The 7,786-nt window shown below is 46.2% G+C and overlaps 1 non-coding gene across 1 annotated transcript; it reads right to left on the bottom strand.

Moving 5' to 3' along the window:
- Window positions 1-944: 944 nt before the first annotated feature.
- On the bottom strand, window positions 945-1,047 carry LOC122919967. The gene has a single exon (XR_006386847.1). It is a non-coding gene; the product is annotated as a U6 spliceosomal RNA (small nuclear RNA).
- Between the last annotated feature and the right edge of the window lie 6,739 nt (window positions 1,048-7,786).

A 7,786-nucleotide genomic window follows, 5' to 3' on the forward strand; every position in this document is an offset into this window, starting at 1 on the left:
GGAGATTAGGTAAGAGGAACAGGAGCTCAGGCAATGTGCTTCTTCTTCGATGTAACTCAGGAATTCCCTGGGAGCAGGGAGCAGGTCTAGCCCAGTCCTACCAAGAGGGGAGGAACAGGATGATTAGTCCTGTTCTTTGTCTACCTTTCCCATCCATCAGATATCTTTTATTGTGGGCACTCTAAGGCAAACCTGTGCAATATTCATGCAGTCTAATCAGCACCTTGATATGCCACACCTGTGAGGTGGGATGGATTATCGCGGCAAAGGAGAAGTGCTCACTAACACAGATTTAGACAGATTTGTGAACAATATTTGAGAGTAATGGTTCTTTTGTGTATGTAGAAAATGTTTTAGATCATTGCATTCAGCTCATGCAAAAAACCAAAAGTGTTTTGCGTTTATATTTTTAAGTGTACATACATAGAGTACATTGCATAGGCTAACATCCACGGGTATATATTGCTAGTGCCTGAGGGGGCCCAATTCATGATGGTGCCAAGGAGGGGTGCTAGCTATCCTAGACTAATCAACAGTCCCCAGTGGTGGGGTTCTTGTGTGCCAGAGTCCTGAAAGCCACAATGGAGTAATAACATCCTTGGGTCTACAGCTCTACTCCTGGAAACACAAAACCCAAGATCACCTTCACTCAGGTATGGTTGAGTCCTGAAAGTGAGTATCAAACTTAATAAACATAGCAGAAAACAAATCCCAATCTTGCAGTTCTTAGAGAAGAGTCGCAGAAGCACAGGAGAAAGGCACAAAGAGCTCCAATATTTTAGTTAGGTGCTTTTATTTAAAATAGTGCTCCTCTTCCTCTCAGGCAAGACTGACCCAAAAACTGAGAAAGGACATTAAAAGGCACAACAGTTGCAAATTGGATAAAAAGGGAATCTCATACGTCCTACAACACAGGAGGGTGGCAAAAATATAGGCCCAATAATGAAAATACAGAATGCTTAATGAATTGGCATGTTATCCTTGCACAGGGGCAATGCTAATCTTCTCTGTATCATTCCAACTTTAGAATGTGTGCTGCCAAAGCAAAAAATATCAAAAATAAACAGGGGCCAGTACCCTGTATCACACCCTCCTGAAGCTCATTGGGACTCTGAGGTATTCAAGCTTGGCAAGAAACCTTAGATCAGGGAGTGGAACTCTTCTTCCTCTTCTCCCATGTTGATAAGGGGACCCTCACAGGTAGGGATGAGCGAACTCGAACTGTATAGTTCGGGTTCGTACCGAATTTTGGGGTGTCCGTGACACGGACCCGAACCCGGACATTTTCGTAAAAGTCCGGGTTCGGGTTCGGTGTTCGTCGCTTTCTTCGCGCTTTTGTGACGCTTTCTTGGCGCTTTTTGAAAGGCTGCAAAGCAGCCAATCAACAAGCGTCATACTACTTGCCCCAAGAGGCCATCACAGCCATGCCTACTATTGGCATGGCTGTGATTGGCCAGAGCACCATGTGACCCAGCCTCTATTTAAGCTGGAGTCACATAGCGCCGCCCGTCACTCTGCTCTGATTAGCGTAGGGAGAGGTTGCGGCTGCGACAGTAGGGCGAGATTAGGCAGATTAACTCCTCCAAAGGACTTGATTAACTGATCGATCTGCAGCTGTGGATCATTGAGCTGCTGATCCTCAATTGCTCACTGTTTTTAGGCTGCCCAGACCGTTTGTCAGTCACATTTTTCTGGGGTGATCGGCGGCCATTTTGTGTCTTGTGGTGCGCCAGCACAAGCTGCGACCAAGTGCATTTAACCCTCAATGGTGTGGTTGTTTTTTGGCTAAAGCCTACATCAGGGTGAAGCTGTCACACCAAGTGCATTTAACCAGCAATAGTCTGTTCATTTTTTGGCCATATACAAAATCAGGGGCAAGCTGCGCCTGTCACCAAGTGCATTTAACCCTCAATGGTGTGGTTGTTTTTTGGCTAAAGCCTACATCAGGGTGAAGCTGTCACACCAAGTGCATTTAACCAGCAATAGTCTGTTCATTTTTTGGCCATATACTAAATCAGGGGCAAGCTGCGCCTGTCACCAAGTGCATTTAACCCTCAATGGTGTGGTTGTTTTTTGGCTAAAGCCTACATCAGGGTGAAGCTGTCACACCAAGTGCATTTAACCAGCAATAGTCTGTTTATTTTTTGGCCATATCCCAGTCTAATTCTGTCACTAAATCCATACCGGTCACCCAGCGCCTAAATACTAGGCCTCAAATTTATATCCCGCTAAATCTGTCCTTAGTGCTGTAGCTGGGCGAGTTATTTAGTGTCCGTTCAAGCACATTTCTTGTTCTGGGTTGAAATACAATTCCCAATTTAGCAATTTCATAATTTAGTGGTTTCTGCTATATCAGAGCTATTTGAAATCTATCCCTAAAAGGGTATATAATATTCAAGGTGCACATTGGGTCATTCAGAATAACTTCACACACACCCGCTACTGTGTATTTCCAAGTCTAATTCTGGCACTAAACCCATACCTGTCACCCAGCGCCTAAATACTAGGCCTCAAATTTATATCCAGCTAAATCTGTCCCTAGTGCTGTAGCTGGGCGAGTTATTTAGTGTCCGTTCAAGCACATTTCTTGTTCTGGGTTGAAATACAATTCCCAATTTAGCAATTTCATAATTTAGTGGTTTCTGCTATATCAGAGCTATTTGAAATCTATCCCTAAAAGGGTATATAATATTCAAGGTGCACATTGGGTCATTCAGAATAACTTCACACACACCCGCTACTGTGTATTTCCAAGTCTAATTCTGGCACTAAACCCATACCTGTCACCCAGCGCCTAAATACTAGGCCTCAAATTTATATCCCGCTAAATCTGTCCTTAGTGCTGTAGCTGGGCGAGTTATTTAGTGTCCGTTCAAGCACATTTCTTGTTCTGGGTTGAAATACAATTCCCAATTTAGCAATTTCATAATTTAGTGGTTTCTGCTATATCAGAGCTATTTGAAATCTATCCCTAAAAGGGTATATAATATTCAAGGTGCACATTGGGTCATTCAGAATAACTTCACACACACCCGCTACTGTGTATTTCCAAGTCTAATTCTGGCACTAAACCCATACCTGTCACCCAGCGCCTAAATACTAGGCCTCAAATTTATATCCCGCTAAATCTGTCCTTAGTGCTGTAGCTGGGCGAGTTATTTAGTGTCCGTTCAAGCACATTTCTTGTTCTGGGTTGAAATACAATTCCCAATTTAGCAATTTCATAATTTAGTGGTTTCTGCTATATCAGAGCTATTTGAAATCTATCCCTAAAAGGGTATATAATATTCAAGGTGCACATTGGGTCATTCAGAATAACTTCACACACACCCGCTACTGTGTATTTCCAAGTCTAATTCTGGCACTAAACCCATACCTGTCACCCAGCGCCTAAATACTAGGCCTCAAATTTATATCCCGCTAAATCTGTCCTTAGTGCTGTAGCTGGGCGAGTTATTTAGTGTCCGTTCAAGCACATTTCTTGTTCTGGGTTGAAATACAATTCCCAATTTAGCAATTTCATAATTTAGTGGTTTCTGCTATATCAGAGCTATTTGAAATCTATCCCTAAAAGGGTATATAATATTCAAGGTGCACATTGGGTCATTCAGAATAACTTCACACACACCCGCTACTGTGTATTTCCAAGTCTAATTCTGGCACTAAACCCATACCTGTCACCCAGCGCCTAAATACTAGGCCTCAAATTTATATCCCGCTAAATCTGTCCTTAGTGCTGTAGCTGGGCGAGTTATTTAGTGTCCGTTCAAGCACATTTCTTGTTCTGGGTTGAAATACAATTCCCAATTTAGCAATTTCATAATTTAGTGGTTTCTGCTATATCAGAGCTATTTGAAATCTATCCCTAAAAGGGTATATAATATTCAAGGTGCACATTGGGTCATTCAGAATAACTTCACACACACCCGCTACTGTGTATTTCCAAGTCTAATTCTGGCACTAAACCCATACCTGTCACCCAGCGCCTAAATACTAGGCCTCAAATTTATATCCCGCTAAATCTGTCCTTAGTGCTGTAGCTGGGCGAGTTATTTAGTGTCCGTTCAAGCACATTTCTTGTTCTGGGTTGAAATACAATTCCCAATTTAGCAATTTCATAATTTAGTGGTTTCTGCTATATCAGAGCTATTTGAAATCTATCCCTAAAAGGGTATATAATATTCAAGGTGCACATTGGGTCATTCAGAATAACTTCACACACACCCGCTACTGTGTATTTCCAAGTCTAATTCTGGCACTAAACCCATACCTGTCACCCAGCGCCTAAATACTAGGCCTCAAATTTATATCCCGCTAAATCTGTCCTTAGTGCTGTAGCTGGGCGAGTTATTTAGTGTCCGTTCAAGCACATTTCTTGTTCTGGGTTGAAATACAATTCCCAATTTAGCAATTTCATAATTTAGTGGTTTCTGCTATATCAGAGCTATTTGAAATCTATCCCTAAAAGGGTATATAATATTCAAGGTGCACATTGGGTCATTCAGAATAACTTCACACACACCCGCTACTGTGTATTTCCAAGTCTAATTCTGGCACTAAACCCATACCTGTCACCCAGCGCCTAAATACTAGGCCTCAAATTTATATCCCGCTAAATCTGTCCTTAGTGCTGTAGCTGGGCGAGTTATTTAGTGTCCGTTCAAGCACATTTCTTGTTCTGGGTTGAAATACAATTCCCAATTTAGCAATTTCATAATTTAGTGGTTTCTGCTATATCAGAGCTATTTGAAATCTATCCCTAAAAGGGTATATAATATTCAAGGTGCACATTGGGTCATTCAGAATAACTTCACACACCCGCTACTGTGCATTTCCAAATCTAATTCTGTCACTAAACCCATACCTGTCACCCAGCGCCTAAATACTAGGCCTCAAATTTATATCCCGCTAAATCTCTCGTTACCGCTGTCCTGTTGTGGCTGGGAAAGTTATTTAGTGTCCGTCAAAGCACATTTTTTGTTCTGGGTTGAAATACAATTCCCAATTTAGCAATTTCATAATTTAGTCGTTTCTGCTATATCAGAGCTATTTGAAATCTATCCCTAAAAGGGTAGATCATATTGAAGGTGCACATAGGGTCATTCAGAATAACTTCACACACACGCTTCTGTGCATTTCCAAGTCTAATTCTGTCACTAAATCCATACCGGTCACCCAGCGCCTAAATACTAGGCCTCAAATTTATATCCCGCTGAATTTGAATACAATACATTGGGCCAAATAATATATTTGTTGTTGTGGTGAACCATAACAATGAGAAAAACATCTAGTAAGGGACGCGGACGTGGACATGGTCGTGGTGGTGTTAGTGGACCCTCTGGTGCTGGGAGAGGACGTGGCCGTTCTGCCACATCCACACGTCCTAGTGTACCAACTACCTCAGGTCCCAGTAGCCGCCAGAATTTACAGCGATATATGGTGGGGCCCAATGCCGTTCTAAGGATGGTAAGGCCTGAGCAGGTACAGGCATTAGTCAATTGGGTGGCCGACAGTGGATCCAGCACGTTCACATTATCTCCCACCCAGTCTTCTGCAGAAAGCGCACAGATGGCGCCTGAAAACCAACCCCATCAGTCTGTCACATCACCCCCATGCATACCAGGGAAACTGTCTCAGCCTCAAGTTATGCAGCAGTCTCTTATGCTGTTTGAAGACTCCGCTGGCAGGGTTTCCCAAGGGCATCCACCTAGCCCTTCCCCAGCGGTGAAAGACATAGAATGCACTGACGCACAACCACTTATGTTTCCTGATGATGAGGACATGGGAATACCACCTCAGCATGTCTCTGATGATGACGAAACACAGGTGCCAACTGCTGCGTCTTTCTGCAGTGTGCAGACTGAACAGGAGGTCAGGGATCAAGACTGGGTGGAAGACGATGCAGGGGACGATGAGGTCCTAGACCCCACATGGAATGAAGGTCGTGCCACTGACTTTCACAGTTCGGAGGAAGAGGCAGTGGTGAGACCGAGCCAACAGCGTAGCAAAAGAGGGAGCAGTGGGCAAAAGCAGAACACCCGCCGCCAAGAGACTCCGCCTGCTACTGACCGCCGCCATCTGGGACCGAGCACCCCAAAGGCAGCTTCAAGGAGTTCCCTGGCATGGCACTTCTTCAAACAATGTGCTGACGACAAGACCCGAGTGGTTTGCACGCTGTGCCATCAGAGCCTGAAGCGAGGCATTAACGTTCTGAACCTGAGCACAACCTGCATGACCAGGCACCTGCATGCAAAGCATGAACTGCAGTGGAGTAAACACCTTAAAACCAAGGAAGTCACTCAGGCTCCCCCTGCTACCTCTTCTGCTGCTGCCGCCTCGGCCTATTCTGCTGCTGCCGCCTCGGCCTCTTCCTCCGCCTCTGGAGGAACGTTGGCACCTGCCGCCCAGCAAACAGGGGATGTACCACCAACACCACCACCACCACCTCCGTCACCAAGCGTCTCAACCATGTCACACGCCAGCGTTCAGCTCTCCATCTCACAAACATTTGATAGAAAGCGTAAATTCCCACCTAGCCACCCTCGATCCCTGGCCCTGAATGCCAGCATTTCTAAACTACTGGCCTATGAAATGCTGTCATTTAGGCTGGTGGACACAGACAGCTTCAAACAGCTCATGTCGCTTGCTGTCCCACAGTATGTTGTTCCCAGCCGGCACTACTTCTCCAAGAGAGCCGTGCCTTCCCTGCACAACCAAGTATCCGATAAAATCAAGTGTGCACTGCGCAACGCCATCTGTGGCAAGGTCCACCTAACCACAGATACGTGGACCAGTAAGCACGGCCAGGGACGCTATATCTCCCTAACTGCACACTGGGTAAATGTAGTGGCAGCTGGGCCCCAGGCGGAGAGCTGTTTGGCGCACGTCCTTCCGCCGCCAAGGATCGCAGGGCAACATTCTTTGCCTCCTGTTGCCACCTCCTCCTTCTCGGCTTCCTCCTCCTCTTCTTCCACCTGCTCATCCAGTCAGCCACACACCTTCACCACCAACTTCAGCACAGCCCGGGGTAAACGTCAGCAGGCCATTCTGAAACTCATATGTTTGGGGGACAGGCCCCACACCGCACAGGAGTTGTGGCGGGGTATAGAACAACAGACCGACGAGTGGTTGCTGCCGGTGAGCCTCAAGCCCGGCCTGGTGGTGTGTGATAATGGGCGAAATCTCGTTGCAGCTCTGGGACTAGCCAATTTGACGCACATCCCTTGCTTGGCGCATGTGCTGAATTTGGTGGTGCAGAAGTTCATTCACAACTACCCCGACATGTCAGAGCTGCTGCATAAAGTGCGGGCCGTCTGTTCGCGCTTCCGGCGTTCACATCCTGCTGCTGCTCGCCTGTCTGCGCTACAGCGTAACTTCGGCCGTCCCGCTCACCGCCTCATATGCGACGTGCCCACCAGGTGGAACTCCACCTTGCACATGCTGGACAGACTGTGCGAGCAGCAGCAGGCCATAGTGGAGTTTCAGCTGCAGCACGCACGGGTCAGTCGCACTACAGAACAGCACCACTTCACCACCAATGACTGGGCCTCCATGCGAGACCTGTGTGCCCTGTTGCGCTGTTTCGAGTACTCCACCAACATGGCCAGTGGCGATGACACCGTTATCAGCGTTACAATACCACTTCTATGTCTCCTTGAGAAAACACTTAGGGCGATGATGGAAGAGGAGGTGGCCCAGGAGGAGGAGGAGGAGGAGGAGGAAGAGGGGTCATTTTTAGCACTTTCAGGCCAGTCTCTTCGAAGTGACTCAGAGGGAGGTTTTTGGC

Source organism: Bufo gargarizans, chromosome 9 (assembly GCF_014858855.1).
Source record: "Bufo gargarizans isolate SCDJY-AF-19 chromosome 9, ASM1485885v1, whole genome shotgun sequence".
NCBI lineage: Eukaryota > Metazoa > Chordata > Amphibia > Anura > Bufonidae > Bufo > Bufo gargarizans.